Source organism: Ascidiella aspersa, chromosome 6 (assembly GCF_963924565.1).
Source record: "Ascidiella aspersa chromosome 6, kaAscAspe10.2, whole genome shotgun sequence".
In the NCBI taxonomy this organism is placed as follows: domain Eukaryota; kingdom Metazoa; phylum Chordata; class Ascidiacea; order Phlebobranchia; family Ascidiidae; genus Ascidiella; species Ascidiella aspersa.
The window spans coordinates 14,953,039-14,968,931 of NC_139452.1; the positions used below are offsets into that span (position 1 = coordinate 14,953,039).

The 15,893-nt window shown below is 33.0% G+C and overlaps 34 non-coding genes across 34 annotated transcripts; all 34 read left to right on the plus strand.

Annotated features, from left to right (window-relative positions):
• The first annotated feature begins 164 nt into the window (after positions 1–164).
• Positions 165–237, plus strand: Trnak-cuu (transfer RNA lysine (anticodon CUU)). Its single transcript has one exon. It is a non-coding gene; the product is annotated as a tRNA-Lys (tRNA).
• A 261-nt stretch (positions 238–498) lies between these two features.
• On the plus strand, positions 499–571 carry Trnak-cuu (transfer RNA lysine (anticodon CUU)). The gene has a single exon. It is a non-coding gene; the product is annotated as a tRNA-Lys (tRNA).
• A 588-nt stretch (positions 572–1,159) lies between these two features.
• On the plus strand, positions 1,160–1,232 carry Trnak-cuu (transfer RNA lysine (anticodon CUU)). Its single transcript has one exon. It is a non-coding gene; the product is annotated as a tRNA-Lys (tRNA).
• A 249-nt stretch (positions 1,233–1,481) lies between these two features.
• Positions 1,482–1,554, plus strand: Trnak-cuu (transfer RNA lysine (anticodon CUU)). The gene has a single exon. It is a non-coding gene; the product is annotated as a tRNA-Lys (tRNA).
• A 590-nt stretch (positions 1,555–2,144) lies between these two features.
• On the plus strand, positions 2,145–2,217 carry Trnak-cuu (transfer RNA lysine (anticodon CUU)). The gene has a single exon. It is a non-coding gene; the product is annotated as a tRNA-Lys (tRNA).
• Positions 2,218–2,472: 255 nt separating this feature from the next.
• Trnak-cuu (transfer RNA lysine (anticodon CUU)) lies at positions 2,473–2,545 on the plus strand. Its single transcript has one exon. It is a non-coding gene; the product is annotated as a tRNA-Lys (tRNA).
• A 262-nt stretch (positions 2,546–2,807) lies between these two features.
• On the plus strand, positions 2,808–2,880 carry Trnak-cuu (transfer RNA lysine (anticodon CUU)). Its single transcript has one exon. It is a non-coding gene; the product is annotated as a tRNA-Lys (tRNA).
• Positions 2,881–3,135: 255 nt separating this feature from the next.
• Trnak-cuu (transfer RNA lysine (anticodon CUU)) lies at positions 3,136–3,208 on the plus strand. The gene has a single exon. It is a non-coding gene; the product is annotated as a tRNA-Lys (tRNA).
• A 254-nt stretch (positions 3,209–3,462) lies between these two features.
• On the plus strand, positions 3,463–3,535 carry Trnak-cuu (transfer RNA lysine (anticodon CUU)). Its single transcript has one exon. It is a non-coding gene; the product is annotated as a tRNA-Lys (tRNA).
• Positions 3,536–3,789: 254 nt separating this feature from the next.
• Trnat-cgu (transfer RNA threonine (anticodon CGU)) lies at positions 3,790–3,862 on the plus strand. The gene has a single exon. It is a non-coding gene; the product is annotated as a tRNA-Thr (tRNA).
• A 262-nt stretch (positions 3,863–4,124) lies between these two features.
• Trnak-cuu (transfer RNA lysine (anticodon CUU)) lies at positions 4,125–4,197 on the plus strand. The gene has a single exon. It is a non-coding gene; the product is annotated as a tRNA-Lys (tRNA).
• Positions 4,198–4,459: 262 nt separating this feature from the next.
• Positions 4,460–4,532, plus strand: Trnak-cuu (transfer RNA lysine (anticodon CUU)). The gene has a single exon. It is a non-coding gene; the product is annotated as a tRNA-Lys (tRNA).
• Positions 4,533–5,120: 588 nt separating this feature from the next.
• Trnak-cuu (transfer RNA lysine (anticodon CUU)) lies at positions 5,121–5,193 on the plus strand. Its single transcript has one exon. It is a non-coding gene; the product is annotated as a tRNA-Lys (tRNA).
• A 254-nt stretch (positions 5,194–5,447) lies between these two features.
• Positions 5,448–5,520, plus strand: Trnak-cuu (transfer RNA lysine (anticodon CUU)). Its single transcript has one exon. It is a non-coding gene; the product is annotated as a tRNA-Lys (tRNA).
• A 922-nt stretch (positions 5,521–6,442) lies between these two features.
• Trnak-cuu (transfer RNA lysine (anticodon CUU)) lies at positions 6,443–6,515 on the plus strand. Its single transcript has one exon. It is a non-coding gene; the product is annotated as a tRNA-Lys (tRNA).
• A 913-nt stretch (positions 6,516–7,428) lies between these two features.
• Trnak-cuu (transfer RNA lysine (anticodon CUU)) lies at positions 7,429–7,501 on the plus strand. The gene has a single exon. It is a non-coding gene; the product is annotated as a tRNA-Lys (tRNA).
• Positions 7,502–8,089: 588 nt separating this feature from the next.
• On the plus strand, positions 8,090–8,162 carry Trnak-cuu (transfer RNA lysine (anticodon CUU)). Its single transcript has one exon. It is a non-coding gene; the product is annotated as a tRNA-Lys (tRNA).
• Positions 8,163–9,075: 913 nt separating this feature from the next.
• Positions 9,076–9,148, plus strand: Trnak-cuu (transfer RNA lysine (anticodon CUU)). Its single transcript has one exon. It is a non-coding gene; the product is annotated as a tRNA-Lys (tRNA).
• A 254-nt stretch (positions 9,149–9,402) lies between these two features.
• Trnak-cuu (transfer RNA lysine (anticodon CUU)) lies at positions 9,403–9,475 on the plus strand. Its single transcript has one exon. It is a non-coding gene; the product is annotated as a tRNA-Lys (tRNA).
• A 594-nt stretch (positions 9,476–10,069) lies between these two features.
• Positions 10,070–10,142, plus strand: Trnak-cuu (transfer RNA lysine (anticodon CUU)). Its single transcript has one exon. It is a non-coding gene; the product is annotated as a tRNA-Lys (tRNA).
• Positions 10,143–10,396: 254 nt separating this feature from the next.
• Trnak-cuu (transfer RNA lysine (anticodon CUU)) lies at positions 10,397–10,469 on the plus strand. The gene has a single exon. It is a non-coding gene; the product is annotated as a tRNA-Lys (tRNA).
• Positions 10,470–10,730: 261 nt separating this feature from the next.
• On the plus strand, positions 10,731–10,803 carry Trnak-cuu (transfer RNA lysine (anticodon CUU)). Its single transcript has one exon. It is a non-coding gene; the product is annotated as a tRNA-Lys (tRNA).
• Positions 10,804–11,057: 254 nt separating this feature from the next.
• On the plus strand, positions 11,058–11,130 carry Trnak-cuu (transfer RNA lysine (anticodon CUU)). Its single transcript has one exon. It is a non-coding gene; the product is annotated as a tRNA-Lys (tRNA).
• Positions 11,131–11,719: 589 nt separating this feature from the next.
• Trnak-cuu (transfer RNA lysine (anticodon CUU)) lies at positions 11,720–11,792 on the plus strand. Its single transcript has one exon. It is a non-coding gene; the product is annotated as a tRNA-Lys (tRNA).
• A 588-nt stretch (positions 11,793–12,380) lies between these two features.
• Positions 12,381–12,453, plus strand: Trnak-cuu (transfer RNA lysine (anticodon CUU)). Its single transcript has one exon. It is a non-coding gene; the product is annotated as a tRNA-Lys (tRNA).
• Positions 12,454–12,707: 254 nt separating this feature from the next.
• On the plus strand, positions 12,708–12,780 carry Trnak-cuu (transfer RNA lysine (anticodon CUU)). The gene has a single exon. It is a non-coding gene; the product is annotated as a tRNA-Lys (tRNA).
• Positions 12,781–13,041: 261 nt separating this feature from the next.
• Positions 13,042–13,114, plus strand: Trnak-cuu (transfer RNA lysine (anticodon CUU)). The gene has a single exon. It is a non-coding gene; the product is annotated as a tRNA-Lys (tRNA).
• Positions 13,115–13,368: 254 nt separating this feature from the next.
• On the plus strand, positions 13,369–13,441 carry Trnak-cuu (transfer RNA lysine (anticodon CUU)). The gene has a single exon. It is a non-coding gene; the product is annotated as a tRNA-Lys (tRNA).
• A 261-nt stretch (positions 13,442–13,702) lies between these two features.
• Positions 13,703–13,775, plus strand: Trnak-cuu (transfer RNA lysine (anticodon CUU)). Its single transcript has one exon. It is a non-coding gene; the product is annotated as a tRNA-Lys (tRNA).
• Positions 13,776–14,029: 254 nt separating this feature from the next.
• Trnak-cuu (transfer RNA lysine (anticodon CUU)) lies at positions 14,030–14,102 on the plus strand. The gene has a single exon. It is a non-coding gene; the product is annotated as a tRNA-Lys (tRNA).
• A 262-nt stretch (positions 14,103–14,364) lies between these two features.
• Trnak-cuu (transfer RNA lysine (anticodon CUU)) lies at positions 14,365–14,437 on the plus strand. Its single transcript has one exon. It is a non-coding gene; the product is annotated as a tRNA-Lys (tRNA).
• Positions 14,438–14,691: 254 nt separating this feature from the next.
• Trnak-cuu (transfer RNA lysine (anticodon CUU)) lies at positions 14,692–14,764 on the plus strand. Its single transcript has one exon. It is a non-coding gene; the product is annotated as a tRNA-Lys (tRNA).
• A 588-nt stretch (positions 14,765–15,352) lies between these two features.
• Trnak-cuu (transfer RNA lysine (anticodon CUU)) lies at positions 15,353–15,425 on the plus strand. The gene has a single exon. It is a non-coding gene; the product is annotated as a tRNA-Lys (tRNA).
• Positions 15,426–15,679: 254 nt separating this feature from the next.
• Trnak-cuu (transfer RNA lysine (anticodon CUU)) lies at positions 15,680–15,752 on the plus strand. The gene has a single exon. It is a non-coding gene; the product is annotated as a tRNA-Lys (tRNA).
• Positions 15,753–15,893: the final 141 nt, after the last annotated feature.

The window sequence follows — 15,893 nt, forward strand, 5'->3', positions numbered from 1 at the left end:
ATTGTTTATTATTTTAAAATTAATAAATCCTATAAGTAAAGGTAAATTTATGTTTCAACATGTTGAATTTGTTTTAATAATTTTCTTTAGAAGAAGATTCTGCAATATAATTGTTCAATACTTTTAAAAGTATGACCGTTGCTTATGTCATTTATAGACCTAGCGCCCGGCTAGCTCAGTCGGTAGAGCGTTGGACTCTTAATCCAACCGTCGTGGGTTCGAGCCCCACGTTGGGCGTTGTGTTTTTCTCCAAATTATTCAAAATTGTTGTTGAACAATGAACATGACAGCAATGGATGACTCAAATGAATATCAATATGTATCTCAAATAAAATTGTTTATTATTTTAAAATTAATAAATCCTATAAGTAAAGGTAAATTTATGTTTCAACATGTTGAATTTGTTTTAATAATTTTCTTTAGAAGAAGATTCTGCAATATAATTGTTCAATACTTTTAAAAGTATGACCGTTACTTACGACTTGTATAGATTGTAGCGCCCGGCTAGCTCAGTCGGTAGAGCGTTGGACTCTTAATCCAACGGTCGTGGGTTCGAGCCCCACGTTGGGCGTTGTGTTTTTCCCCACGTTATTTAAAATTGTTGTTGAACAGGACAGCAATAGATGATTCACATGAATATCAATATGTATTTCAAATAAAAGCAGAATTGAATTTTAAAACTAATAAATCCTATAGGTAAAGATTAAATTATGTTTTGACATGTTGAATTTGTTTTAATAATTTTCTTTAGAAGAAGATTCGTCAATATAATTGTTCAATACTTTTAAAAGTATGACCGTTACTTATGTCATTTATAGACCTAGCGCCCGGCTAGCTCAGTCGGTAGAGCGTTGGACTCTTAATCCAACGCTCGTGGGTTCGAGCCCCACGTTGGTCGTTGTGTTTTTCTCCAAACTATTCAAAATTGTTGTTGAACAATGAACATGACAGCAATGGATGACTCAAATGAATATCAATATGTATCTCAACTAAAATTGTTTATTATTTTAAAATTAATAAATCCTATAAGTAAAGGTAAATTTATGTTTCAACATGTTGAATTTGTTTTAATAATTTTCTTTAGAAGAAGATTCTGCAATATAATTGTTCAATACTTTTAAAAGTATGACCGTTACTTACGACTTGTATAGATTGTAGCGCCCGGCTAGCTCAGTCGGTAGAGCGTTGGACTCTTAATCCAACGGTCGTGGGTTCGAGCCCCACGTTGGGCGTTGTGTTTTTCCCCACGTTATTTAAAATTGTTGTTGAACAGGACAGCAATAGATGATTCACATGAATATCAATATGTATTTCAAATAAAAGCAGAATTGAATTTTAAAACTAATAAATCCTATAAGTAAAGGTAAATTTATGTTTCAACATGTTGAATTTGTTTTAATAATTTTCTTTAGAAGAAGATTCTGCAATATAATTGTTCAATACTTTTAAAAGTATGATTTACGTCTTGTGTAGACTGTAGCGCCCGGCTAGCTCAGTCGGTAGAGCGTTGGACTCTTAATCCAACGGTCGTGGGTTCGAGCCCCACGTTGGGCGTTGTGTTTTTCTCCAAATTATTCAAAATTGTTGTTGAACAATGAACATGACAGCAATGGATGACTCAAATGAATATCAATATGTATCTCAAATAAAATTTGATTATTATTTAAAAATTAATAAATCCTATAAGTAAAGGTAAATTTATGTTTCAACTTGTTGAATTTGTTTTAATAATTTTCTTTAGAAGAAGATTCTGCAATATAATGGTTCAATACTTTTAAATGTATGACCGTTACTTACGACTTGTATAGATTGTAGCTCCCGGCTAGCTCAGTCGGTAGAGCGTTGGACTCTTAATCCAACGGTCGTGGGTTCGAGCCCCACGTTGGGCGTTGTGTTTTTCCCCACGTTATTTAAAATTGTTGTTGAACAGGACAGCAATAGATGATTCACATGAATATCCATATGTATTTCAAATAAAAGCTGAATTGAATTTTAAAATTAATAAATCCTTTAGTTAAAGGTAATTTTATATTTCAACATGTTGAATTTGTTTCAATAATTTTCTTTAGAAGAAGATTCTGCAATATAATTGTTCAATACCTTTAAAAGTATGACCGTTACTTACGACTTGTACAGATAGTAGCGCCCGGCTAGCTCAGTCGGTAGAGCGTTGGACTCTTAATCCAACGGTCGTGGGTTCGAGCCCCACGTTGGGCGTTGTGTTTTTCTCCAAATTATTCAAAATTGTTGTTGAACAATGAACATGACAGCAATGGATGACTCAAATGAATATCAATATGTATCTCCAATAAAATTGTTTATTATTTTAAAATTAATAAATCCTATAAGTAAAGGTAAATTTATGTTTCAACATGTTGAATTTGTTTTAATAATTTTCTTTAGAAGAAGATTCTGCAATATAATTGTTCAATACTTTTAAAAGTATGATTTACGTCTTGTGTAGACTGTAGCGCCCGGCTAGCTCAGTCGGTAGAGCGTTGGACTCTTAATCCAACGGTCGTGGGTTCGAGCCCCACGTTGGGCGTTGTGTTTTTCTCCAAATTATTCAAAATTGTTGTTGAACAATGAACATGACAGCAATGGATGACTCAAATGAATATCAATATGTATCTCAAATAAAATTTGATTATTATTTAAAAATTAATAAATCCTATAAGTAAAGGTAAATTTATGTTTCAACTTGTTGAATTTGTTTTAATAATTTTCTTTAGAAGAAGATTCTGCAATATAATGGTTCAATACTTTTAAATGTATGACCGTTACTTACGACTTGTATAGATTGTAGCGCCCGGCTAGCTCAGTCGGTAGAGCGTTGGACTCTTAATCCAACGGTCGTGGGTTCGAGCCCCACGTTGGGCGTTGTGTTTTTCCCCATGTTATTTAAAATTGTTGTTGAACAGGACAGCAATAGATGATTCACATGAATAACCATATGTATTTCAAATAAAAGCTGAATTGAATTTTAAAATTAATAAATCCTTTAGTTAAAGGTAATTTTATATTTCAACATGTTGAATTTGTTTCAATAATTTTCTTTAGAAGAAGATTCTGCAATATAATTGTTCAATACCTTTAAAAGTATGACCGTTACTTACGACTTGTACAGATAGTAGCGCCCGGCTAGCTCAGTCGGTAGAGCGTTGGACTCTTAATCCAACGGTCGTGGGTTCGAGCCCCACGTTGGGCGTTGTGTTTTTCCCCACGTTATTTAAAATTGTTGTTGAACAGGACAGCAATAGATGATTCACATGAATATCAATATGTATTTCAAATAAAAGCAGAATTGAATTTTAAAACTAATAAATCCTATAGGTAAAGATTAAATTATGTTTTGACATGTTGAATTTGTTTTAATAATTTTCTTTAGAAGAAGATTCGTCAATATAATTGTTCAATACTTTTAAAAGTATGACCGTTACTTATGTCATTTATAGACCTAGCGCCCGGCTAGCTCAGTCGGTAGAGCGTTGGACTCTTAATCCAACCGTCGTGGGTTCGAGCCCCACGTTGGGCGATCTGTTTTTCCCCACATTTTTTAAAATTGTTTTGGAACAGGACAGCAATAGATGATTCACATGAATATCAATATGTATTTCAAATAAAAGCAGAATTGAATTTTAAAACTAATAAATCCTATAGGTAAAGATTAAATTATGTTTTGACATGTTGAATTTGTTTTAATAATTTTCTTTAGAAGAAGATTCGTCAATATAATTGTTCAATACTTTTAAAAGTATGACCGTTACTTATGTCATTTATAGACCTAGCGCCCGGCTAGCTCAGTCGGTAGAGCGTTGGACTCGTAATCCAACGGTCGTGGGTTCGAGCCCCACGTTGGGCGTTGTGTTTTTCTCCAAATTATTCAAAATTGTTGTTGAACAATGAACATGACAGCAATGGATGACTCAAATGAATATCAATATGTATTTCAAATAAAATTTGATTATTATTTAAAAATTAATAAATCCTATAAGTAAAGGTAAATTTATGTTTCAACATGTTGAATTTGTTTTAATAATTTTCTTTAGAAAAAGATTCTGCAATATAATTGTTCAATACTTTTAAATGTATGACCGTTACTTACGACTTGCATAGATTGTTGCGCCCGGCTAGCTCAGTCGGTAGAGCGTTGGACTCTTAATCCAACGGTCGTGGGTTCGAGCCCCACGCTGGGCGTTGTGTTTTTCTCCAAATTATTCAAAATTGTTGTTGAACAATGAACATGACAGCAATGGATGACTTAAATGAATATCAATATGTATCTCAAATAAAATTTGATTATTATTTAAAAATTCATAAATCCTATAAGTAAAGGTAAATTTATGTTTCAACATGTTGAATTTGTTTTAATAATTTTCTTTAGAAGAAGATTTTGCAATATAATTGTTCAATACTTTTAAAAGAATGACCGTTACTTACGACTTGTATAGATTGTAGCGCCCGGCTAGCTCAGTCGGTAGAGCGTTGGACTCTTAATCCAACGGTCGTGGGTTCGAGCCCCACGTTGGGCGTTGTGTTTTTCCCCACGTTATTTAAAATTGTTGTTGAACAGGACAGCAATAGATGATTCACATGAATATCAATATGTATTTCAAATAAAAGCAGAATTGAATTTTAAAACTAATAAATCCTATAGGTAAAGATTGAATTATGTTTTGACATGTTGAATTTGTTTTAATAATTTTCTTTAGAAGAAGATTCGTCAATATAATTGTTCAATACTTTTAAAAGTATGACCGTTACTTATGTCATTTATAGACCTAGCGCCCGGCTAGCTCAGTCGGTAGAGCGTTGGACTCTTAATCCAACGCTCGTGGGTTCGAGCCCCACGTTGGGCGTTGTGTTTTTCTCCAAACTATTCAAAATTGTTGTTGAACAATGAACATGACAGCAATGGATGAATCAAATGAATATCAATATGTATCTCAACTAAAATTGTTTATTATTTTAAAATTAATAAATCCTATAAGTAAAGGTAAATTTATGTTTCAACATGTTCAATTTGTTTTAATAATTTTCTTTAGAAGAAGATTCTGCAATATAATTGTTCAATACTTTTAAAAGTATGACCGTTACTTACGACTTGTATAGATTGTAGCGCCCGGCTAGCTCAGTCGGTAGAGCGTTGGACTCTTAATCCAACGGTCGTGGGTTCGAGCCCCACATTGGGCGTTGAGTTTATCCCCACGTTATTTAAAATTGTTGTTGAACAGGACAGCAATAGATGATTCACATGAATATCAATATGTATTTCAAATAAAAGCAGAATTGAATTTTAAAACTAATAAATCCTATAGGTAAAGATTAAATTATGTTTTGACATGTTGAATTTGTTTTAATAATTTTCTTTAGAAGAAGATTCGTCAATATAATTGTTCAATACTTTTAAAAGTATGACCGTTACTTATGTCATTTATAGACCTAGCGCCCGGCTAGCTCAGTCGGTAGAGCGTTGGACTCTTAATCCAACGGTCGTGGGTTCGAGCCCCACGTTGGGCGTTGTGTTTTTCTCCAAATTATTCAAAATTGTTGTTGAACAATGAACATGACAGCAATGGATGACTCAAATGAATATCAATATGTATCTCAAATAAAATTGTTTATTATTTTAAAATTAATAAATCCTATAAGTAAAGGTAAATTTATGTTTCAACATGTTGAATTTGTTTTAATAATTTTCTTTAGAAGAAGATTCTGCAATATAATTGTTCAATACTTTTAAAAGTATGACCGGTACTTACGACTTGTATAGATTGTAGCGCCCGGCTAGCTCAGTCGGTAGAGCGTTGGACTCTTAATCCAACGCTCGTGGGTTCGAGCCCCACGTTGGGCGTTGTGTTTTTCCCCACGTTATTTAAAATTGTTGTTGAACAGGACAGCAATAGATGATTCACATGAATATCAATATGTATTTCAAATAAAAGCAGAATTGAATTTTAAAACTAATAAATCCTATAGGTAAAGATTAAATTATGTTTTGACATGTTGAATTTGTTTTAATAATTTTCTTTAGAAGAAGATTCGTCAATATAATTGTTCAATACTTTTAAAAGTATGACCGTTACTTATGTCATTTATAGACCTAGCGCCCGGCTAGCTCAGTCGGTAGAGCGTTGGACTCTTAATCCAACGCTCGTGGGTTCGAGCCCCACGTTGGGCGTTGTGTTTTTCTCCAAACTATTCAAAATTGTTGTTGAACAATGAACATGACAGCAATGGATGACTCAAATGAATATCAATATGTATCTCAACTAAAATTGTTTATTATTTTAAAATTAATAAATCCTATAAGTAAAGGTAAATTTATGTTTCAACATGTTGAATTTGTTTTAATAATTTTCTTTAGAAGAAGATTCTGCAATATAATTGTTCAATACTTTTAAAAGTATGACCGTTACTTACGACTTGTATAGATTGTAGCGCCCGGCTAGCTCAGTCGGTAGAGCGTTGGACTCTTAATCCAGCGGTCGTGGGTTCGAGCCCCACGTTGGGCGTTGTGTTTTTCCCCACGTTATTTAAAATTGTTGTTGAACAGGACAGCAATAGATGATTCACATGAATATCAATATGTATTTCAAATAAAAGCAGAATTGAATTTTAAAACTAATAAATCCTATAGGTAAAGATTAAATTATGTTTTGACATGTTGAATTTGTTTTAATAATTTTCTTTAGAAGAAGATTCGTCAATATAATTGTTCAATACTTTTAAAACTATGACCGTTACTTATGTCATTTATAGACCAGCGCCCGGCTAGCTCAGTCGGTAGAGCGTTGGACTCTTAATCCAACGGTCGTAGGTTCGAGCCCCACGTTGGGCGTTGTGTTTTTCTCCAAATTATTCAAAATTGTTGTTGAACAATGAACATGACAGCAATGGATGACTCAAATGAATATCAATATGTATCTCAAATAAAATTGTTTATTATTTTAAAATTAATAAATCCTATAAGTAAAGGTAAATTTATGTTTCAACATGTTGAATTTGTTTTAATAATTTTCTTTAGAAGAAGATTCTGCAATATAATTGTTCAATACTTTTAAAAGTATGACCGTTACTTACGACTTGTATAGATTGTAGCGCCCGGCTAGCTCAGTCGGTAGAGCGTTGGACTCTTAATCCAACGGTCGTGGGTTCGAGCCCCACTTGGGCGTTGTGTTTTTCCCCACGTTATTTAAAATTGTTGTTGAACAGGACAGCAATAGATGATTCACATGAATATCAATATGTATCTCAACTAAAATTGTTTATTATTTTAAAATTAATAAATCCTATAAGTAAAGGTAAATTTATGTTTCAACATGTTGAATTTGTTTTAATAATTTTCTTTAGAAGAAGATTCTGCAATATAATTGTTCAATACTTTTAAAAGTATGACCGTTACTTACGACTTGTATAGATTGTAGCGCCCGGCTAGCTCAGTCGGTAGAGCGTTGGACTCTTAATCCAACGGTCGTGGGTTCGAGCCCCACGTTGGGCGTTGTGTTTTTCCCCACGTTATTTAAAATTGTTGTTGAACAGGACAGCAATAGATGATTCACATGAATATCAATATGTATTTCAAATAAAAGCAGAATTGAATTTTAAAACTAATAAATCCTATAGGTAAAGATTAAATTATGTTTTGACATGTTGAATTTGTTTTAATAATTTTCTTTAGAAGAAGATTCGTCAATATAATTGTTCAATACTTTTAAAAGTATGACCGTTACTTATGTCATTTATAGACCTAGCGCCCGGCTAGCTCAGTCGGTAGAGCGTTGGACTCTTAATCCAACGCTCGTGGGTTCGAGCCCCACGTTGGGCGTTGTGTTTTTCTCCAAACTATTCAAAATTGTTGTTGAACAATGAACATGACAGCAATGGATGACTCAAATGAATATCAATATGTATCTCAACTAAAATTGTTTATTATTTTAAAATTAATAAATCCTATAAGTAAAGGTAAATTTATGTTTCAACATGTTGAATTTGTTTTAATAATTTTCTTTAGAAGAAGATTCTGCAATATAATTGTTCAATACTTTTAAAAGTATGACCGTTACTTACGACTTGTATAGATTGTAGCGCCCGGCTAGCTCAGTCGGTAGAGCGTTGGACTCTTAATCCAACGGTCGTGGGTTCGAGCCCCACGTTGGGCGTTGTGTTTTTCAACACGTTATTTAAAATTGTTGTTGAACAGGACAGCAATAGATGATTCACATGAATATCAATATGTATTTCAAATAAAAGCAGAATTGAATTTTAAAACTAATAAATCCTATAGGTAAAGATTAAATTATGTTTTGACATGTTGAATTTGTTTTAATAATTTTCTTTAGAAGAAGATTCGTCAATATAATTGTTCAATACTTTTAAAAGTATGACCGTTACTTATGTCATTTATAGACCAGCGCCCGGCTAGCTCAGTCGGTAGAGCGTTGGACTCTTAATCCAACGGTCGTAGGTTCGAGCCCCACGTTGGGCGTTGTGTTTTTCTCCAAATTATTCAAAATTGTTGTTAAACAATGAACATGACAGCAATGGATGACTCAAATGAATATCAATATGTATCTCAAATAAAATTGTTTATTATTTTAAAATTAATAAATCCTATAAGTAAAGGTAAATTTATGTTTCAACATGTTGAATTTGTTTTAATAATTTTCTTTAGAAGAAGATTCTGCAATATAATTGTTCAATACTTTTAAAAGTATGACCGTTACTTACGACTTGTATAGATTGTAGCGCCCGGCTAGCTCAGTCGGTAGAGCGTTGGACTCTTAATCCAACGGTCGTGGGTTCGAGCCCCACTTGGGCGTTGTGTTTTTCCCCACGTTATTTAAAATTGTTGTTGAACAGGACAGCAATAGATGATTCACATGAATATCAATATGTATCTCAACTAAAATTGTTTATTATTTTAAAATTAATAAATCCTATAAGTAAAGGTAAATTTATGTTTCAACATGTTGAATTTGTTTTAATAATTTTCTTTAGAAGAAGATTCTGCAATATAATTGTTCAATACTTTTAAAAGTATGACCGTTACTTACGACTTGTATAGATTGTAGCGCCCGGCTAGCTCAGTCGGTAGAGCGTTGGACTCTTAATCCAACGGTCGTGGGTTCGAGCCCCACGTTGGGCGTTGTGTTTTTCCCCACGTTATTTAAAATTGTTGTTGAACAGGACAGCAATAGATGATTCACATGAATATCAATATGTATTTCAAATAAAAGCAGAATTGAATTTTAAAACTAATAAATCCTATAGGTAAAGATTAAATTATGTTTTGACATGTTGAATTTGTTTTAATAATTTTCTTTAGAAGAAGATTCGTCAATATAATTGTTCAATACTTTTAAAAGTATGACCGTTACTTATGTCATTTATAGACCTAGCGCCCGGCTAGCTCAGTCGGTAGAGCGTTGGACTCTTAATCCAACGGTCGTGGGTTCGAGCCCCACGTTGGGCTTGTGTTTTTCTCCAAATTATTCAAAATTGTTGTTGAACAATGAACATGACAGCAATGGATGACTCAAATGAATATCAATATGTATCTCAAATAAAATTGTTTATTATTTTAAAATTAATAAATCCTATAAGTAAAGGTTAATTTATGTTTCAACATGTTGAATTTGTTTTAATAATTTTCTTTAGAAGAAGATTCTGCAATATAATTGTTCAATACTTTTAAAAGTTTGACCGTTACTTACGACTTGTATAGATTGTAGCGCCCGGCTAGCTCAGTCGGTAGAGCGTTGGACTCTTAATCCAACGCTCGTGGGTTCGAGCCCCACGTTGGGCGTTGTGTTTTTCTCCAAACTATTCAAAATTGTTGTTGAACAATGAAAATGACAGCAATGGATGACTCAAATGAATATCAATATGTATCTCAACTAAAATTGTTTATTATTTTAAAATTAATAAATCCTATAAGTAAAGGTAAATTTATGTTTCAACATGTTGAATTTGTTTTAATAATTTTCTTTAGAAGAAGATTCTGCAATATAATTGTTCAATACTTTTAAAAGTTTGACCGTTACTTACGACTTGTATAGATTGTAGCGCCCGGCTAGCTCAGTCGGTAGAGCGTTGGACTCTTAATCCAACGGTCGTGGGTTCGAGCCCCACGTTGGGCGTTGCGTTTTTCCCCACGTTATTTAAAATTGTTGTTGAACTAGACAGCAATAGATGATTCACATGAATATCAATATGTATTTCAAATAAAAGCAGAATTGAATTTTAAAACTAATAAATCCTATAGGTAAAGATTAAATTATGTTTTGACATGTTGAATTTGTTTTAATAATTTTCTTTAGAACAAGATTCGTCAATATAATTGTTCAATACTTTTAAAAGTATGACCGTTACTTATGTCATTTATAGACCTAGCGCCCGGCTAGCTCAGTCGGTAGAGCGTTGGACTCTTAATCCAACGGTCGTGGGTTCGAGCCCCACGTTGGGCGTTGTGTTTTTCTCCAAATTATTCAAAATTGTTGTTGAACAATGAACATGACAGCAATGGATGACTCAAATGAATATCAATATGTATCTCAAATAAAATTGTTTATTATTTTAAAATTAATAAATCCTATAAGTAAAGGTAAATTTATGTTTCAACATGTTGAATTTGTTTTAATAATTTTCTTTAGAAGAAGATTCTGCAATATAATTGTTCAATACTTTTAAAAGTATGACCGTTACTTACGACTTGTATAGATTGTAGCGCCCGGCTAGCTCAGTCGGTAGAGCGTTGGACTCTTAATCCAACGGTCGTGGGTTCGAGCCCCACGTTGGGCGATCTGTTTTTCCCCACATTTTTTAAAATTGTTTTGGAACAGGACAGCAATAGATGATTCACATGAATATCAATATGTATTTCAAATAAAAGCAGAATTGAATTTTAAAACTAATAAATCCTATAGGTAAAGATTAAATTATGTTTTGACATGTTGAATTTGTTTTAATAATTTTCTTTAGAAGAAGATTCGTCAATATAATTGTTCAATACTTTTAAAAGTATGACCGTTACTTATGTCATTTATAGACCTAGCGCCCGGCTAGCTCAGTCGGTAGAGCGTTGGACTCTTAATCCAACGGTCGTGGGTTCGAGCCCCACGTTGGGCGTTGTGTGTTTTCTGCAAATTATTCAAAATTGTTGTTGAACAATGAACATGACAGCAATGGATGACTCAAATGAATATCAATATGTATCTCAAATAAAATTGTTTATTATTTTAAAATTAATAAATCCTATAAGTAAAGGTAAATTTATGTTTCAACATGTTGAATTTGTTTTAATAATTTTCTTTAGAAGAAGATTCTGCAATATAATTGTTCAATACTTTTAAAAGTATGACCGTTACTTACGACTTGTATAGATTGTAGCGCCCGGCTAGCTCAGTCGGTAGAGCGTTTGACTCTTAATCCAACGGTCGTGGGTTCGAGCCCCACGTTGGGCGTTGTGTTTTTCCCCACGTTATTTAAAATTGTTGTTGAACAGGACAGCAATAGATGATTCACATGAATATCAATATGTATCTCAACTAAAATTGTTTATTATTTTAAAATTAATAAATCCTATAAGTAAAGGTAAATTTATGTTTCAACATGTTGAATTTGTTTTAATAATTTTCTTTAGAAGAAGATTCTGCAATATAATTGTTCAATACTTTTAAAAGTATGACCGTTACTTACGACTTGTATAGATTGTAGCGCCCGGCTAGCTCAGTCGGTAGAGCGTTGGACTCTTAATCCAACGGTCGTGGGTTCGAGCCCCACGTTGGGCGTTGTGTTTTTCCCCACGTTATTTAAAATTGTTGTTGAACAGGACAGCAATAGATGATTCACATGAATATCAATATGTATTTCAAATAAAAGCAGAATTGAATTTTAAAACTAATAAATCCTATAGGTAAAGATTAAATTATGTTTTGACATGTTGAATTTGTTTTAATAATTTTCTTTAGAAGAAGATTCGTCAATATAATTGTTCAATACTTTTAAAAGTATGACCGTTACTTATGTCATTTATAGACCTAGCGCCCGGTTAGCTCAGTCGGTAGAGCGTTGGACTCTTAATCCAACGCTCGTGGGTTCGAGCCCCACGTTGGGCGTTGTGTTTTTCTCCAAACTATTCAAAATTGTTGTTGAACAATGAACATGACAGCAATGGATGACTCAAATGAATATCAATATGTATCTCAACTAAAATTGTTTATTATTTTAAAATTAATAAATCCTATAAGTAAAGGTAAATTTATGTTTCAACATGTTGAATTTGTTTTAATAATTTTCTTTAGAAGAAGATTCTGCAATATAATTGTTCAATACTTTTAAAAGTTTGTCCGTTACTTACGACTTGTATAGATTGTAGCGCCCGGCTAGCTCAGTCGGTAGAGCGTTGGACTCTTAATCCAACGGTCGTGGGTTCGAGCCCCACGTTGGGCGTTGTGTTTTTCCCCACGTTATTTAAAATTGTTGTTGAACAGGACAGCAATAGATGATTTACATGAATATCAATATGTATTTCAAATAAAAGCAGAATTGAATTTTAAAACTAATAAATCCTATAGGTAAAGATTAAATTATGTTTTGACATGTTGAATTTGTTTTAATAATTTTCTTTAGAAGAAGATTCGTCAATATAATTGTTCAATACTTTTAAAAGTATGACCGTTACTTATGTCATTTATAGACCTAGCGCCCGGCTAGCTCAGTCGGTAGAGCGTTGGACTCTTAATCCAACGGTCGTGGGTTCGAGCCCCACGTTGGGCGTTGTGTTTTTCTCCAAATTATTCAAAATTGTTGTTGAACAATGAACATGACAGCAATGGATGACTTAAATGAATATCAATATGTATCTCAAATAAAATTGTTTATTATTTTAAAATTAATAAATCCTATAAGTAAAGGTAAATTTATGTTTCAACATGTTGAATTTGTTTTAATAATTTTCTTTAGAAGAAGATTCTGCAATATAATTGTTCAATACTTTTAAAAGTATGACCGTTACTTACGACTTGTATAGATTGTAGCGCCCGGCTAGCTCAGTCGGTAGAGCGTTGGACTCTTAATCCAACGGTCGTGGGTTCGAGCCCCACGTTGGGCGTTGTGTTTTTCCCCACGTTATTTAAAATTGTTGTTGAACAGGACAGCAATAGATGATTCACATGAATATCAATATGTATTTCAAATAAAAGCAGAATTGAATTTTAAAACTAATAAATCCTATAGGTAAAGATTAAATTATGTTTTGACATGTTGAATTTGTTTTAATAATTTTCTTTAGAACAAGATTCGTCAATATAATTGTTCAATACTTTTAAAAGTATGACCGTTACTTATGTCATTTATAGACCTAGCGCCCGGCTAGCTCAGTCGGTAGAGCGTTGGACTCTTAATCCAACGGTCGTGGGTTCGAGCCCCACGTTGGGCGTTGTGTTTTTCTCTAAATTATTCAAAATTGTTGTTGAACAATGAACATGACAGCAATGGATGACTCAAATGAATATCAATATGTATCTCAAATAAAATTGTTTATTATTTTAAAATTAATAAATCCTATAAGTAAAGGTAAATTTATGTTTCAACATGTTGAATTTGTTTTAATAATTTTCTTTAGAAGAAGATTCTGCAATATAATTGTTCAATACTTTTAAAAGTATGACCGTTACTTACGACTTGTATAGATTGTAGCGCCCGGCTAGCTCAGTCGGTAGAGCGTTGGACTCTTAATCCAACGGTCGTGGGTTCGAGCCCCACGTTGGGCGATCTGTTTTTCCCCACATTTTTTAAAATTGTTTTGGAACAGGACAGCAATAGATGATTCACATGAATATCAATATGTATTTCAAATAAAAGCAGAATTGAATTTTAAAACTAATAAATCCTATAGGTAAAGATTAAATTATGTTTTGACATGTTGAATTTGTTTTAATAATTTTCTTTAGAAGAAGATTCGTCAATATAATTGTTCAATACTTTTAAAAGTATGACCGTTACTTATGTCATTTATAGACCTAGCGCCCGGCTAGCTCAGTCGGTAGAGCGTTGGACTCTTAATCCAACGGTCGTGGGTTCGAGCCCCACGTTGGGCGTTGTGTGTTTTCTGCAAATTATTCAAAATTGTTGTTGAACAATGAACATGACAGCAATGGATGACTCAAATGAATATCAATATGTATCTCAAATAAAATTGTTTATTATTTTAAAATTAATAAATCCTATAAGTAAAGGTAAATTTATGTTTCAACATGTTGAATTTGTTTTAATAATTTTCTTTAGAAGAAGATTCTGCAATATAATTGTTCAATACTTTTAAAAGTATGACCGTTACTTACGACTTGTATAGATTGTAGCGCCCGGCTAGCTCAGTCGGTAGAGCGTTGGACTCTTAATCCAACGGTCGTGGGTTCGAGCCCCACGTTGGGCGTTGTGTTTTTCCCCACGTTATTTAAAATTGTTGTTGAACAGGACAGCAATAGATGATTCACATGAATATCAATATGTATCTCAACTAAAATTGTTTATTATTTTAAAATTAATAAATCCTATAAGTAAAGGTAAATTTATGTTTCAACATGTTGAATTTGTTTTAATAATTTTCTTTAGAAGAAGATTCTGCAATATAATTGTTCAATACTTTTAAAAGTATGACCGTTACTTACGACTTGTATAGATTGTAGCGCCCGGCTAGCTCAGTCGGTAGAGCGTTGGACTCTTAATCCAACGGTCGTGGGTTCGAGCCCCACGTTGGGCGTTGTGTTTTTCCCCACGTTATTTAAAATTGTTGTTGAACAGGACAGCAATAGATGATTCACATGAATATCAATATGTATTTCAAATAAAAGCAGAATTGAATTTTAAAACTAATAAATCCTATAGGTAAAGATTAAATTATGTTTTGACATGTTGAATTTGTTTTAATAATTTTCTTTAGAAGAAGATTCGTCAATATAATTGTTCAATACTTTTAAAAGTATGACCGTTACTTATGTCATTTATAGACCTAGCGCCCGGTTAGCTCAGTCGGTAGAGCGTTGGACTCTTAATCCAACGCTCGTGGGTTCGAGCCCCACGTTGGGCGTTGTGTTTTTCTCCAAACTATTCAAAATTGTTGTTGAACAATGAACATGACAGCAATGGATGACTCAAATGAATATCAATATGTATCTCAACTAAAATTGTTTATTATTTTAAAATTAATAAATCCTATAAGTAAAGGTAAATTTATGTTTCAACATGTTGAATTTGTTTTAATAATTTTCTTTAGAAGAAGATTCTGCAATATAATTGTTCAATACTTTTAAAAGTTTGACCGTTACTTACGACTTGTATAGATTGTAGCGCCCGGCTAGCTCAGTCGGTAGAGCGTTGGACTCTTAATCCAACGGTCGTGGGTTCGAGCCCCACGTTGGGCGTTGTGTTTTTCCCCACGTTATTTAAAATTGTTGTTGAACAGGACAGCAATAGATGATTTACATGAATATCAATATGTATTTCAAATAAAAGCAGAATTGAATTTTAAAACTAATAAATCCTATAGGTAAAGATTAAATTATGTTTTGACATGTTGAATTTGTTTTAATAATTTTCTTTAGAAGAAGATTCGTCAATATAATTGTTCAATACTTTTAAAAGTATGACCGTTACTTATGTCATTTATAGACCTAGCGCCCGGCTAGCTCAGTCGGTAGAGCGTTGGACTCTTAATCCAACGGTCGTGGGTTCGAGCCCCACGTTGGGCGTTGTGTTTTTCTCCAAATTATTCAAAATTGTTGTTGAACAATGAACATGACAGCAATGGATGACTCAAATGAATATCAATATGTATCTCAAATAAAATTGTTTATTATTTTAAAATTAATAAATCCTATAAGTAAAGGTAA